The sequence below is a fragment of the Chrysochloris asiatica genome, unplaced genomic scaffold (genome assembly GCF_000296735.1).
Source record: "Chrysochloris asiatica unplaced genomic scaffold, ChrAsi1.0 scaffold00068, whole genome shotgun sequence".
In the NCBI taxonomy this organism is placed as follows: Eukaryota; Metazoa; Chordata; class Mammalia; order Afrosoricida; family Chrysochloridae; genus Chrysochloris; species Chrysochloris asiatica.
The window spans coordinates 5,189,577-5,190,629 of record NW_006408586.1 but is presented as its reverse complement, the minus strand read 5'-3'; positions in this window follow the sequence as shown (position 1 = coordinate 5,190,629).

Below are 1,053 nucleotides of genomic sequence, written 5' to 3'. Positions count from 1 at the left end.
CATCATGACCAAGTGGGTTTCATAAAAGGAATGCAAGGATGGTTCAGCATTAGAAAAACAATCAATGTAATCCACCAAATGCATCAATTATAATTCTCTGGTCTTCCTTATTCATTACCCAACTTTCACATTATATGAGAAGTTTGAAAATACATTAGCTTAAGTAAGATTCACCTTAATCCTCAAAATAATCTCTTTGCTGTTTAACACTTTAAAGTGGACTTTTGCAGCAGATTTATTCAATGCAACTTATATTTTGATTTTTTGGCTGCTGCTTTCCTGAGTGTCGATTGTGGATCCAGGAAAATTGAAGCTTTTAAAGAGGTCTCGCAGTTGGACCATAAAGGCCATCATGACGTCACGTTTTATCATGATTGTATTTATAGGTTCAGTTGTAGGATTTTTTTTTTTTTTTTAACCTTTACATTGAGATTCATCCATACTGAAAGCTGTGATCTTTGTTCTTCATTTTAAATAGGCATTTTAAGGCCTCTTGGCTTCCACCAACAAGATTGTATTGTTTGCATGTTGCAGATTGTTAGCGTCTCCTCCACTCTGATACCATGTTCTTCTTTATATAACCCAGATTTTTGTATTATTTTCTCAACATACAGGTTTAATAAGTATAGTGAAAGGATACAACACTTATGCACACCTTTCCTGATTTTAAACCATTTGTATTTCTTTGTTCTGTTTGAATGATTGTATCTTGGTCTATGTACAGTTTCCTTCTGAGCATAATTAAGTATCTGGAATATTTATTCTTCACAATATTATAAACAGTTTGCTATGACCCACACATTGGAAAGTCTTTGAACAATCAATAAAACACAAGTAGACAACTTTTTGATATCCTTTACTTTTAGCGCTGGGAATCCTGGTGTGGCATCGTGGGGTTATGGGCTGAACTGCCCCTCAAGTGTGTCTATTTTACAATGGTATGCAAGGGAAACCAAGATTCAAAAGACAGCAAAGCATCTTAACATTACTTTCCCCCTTTCCCCATTCCAACCATGTCTTAATCCCTGTATCCCAGAACCCCATTGTTCCAAG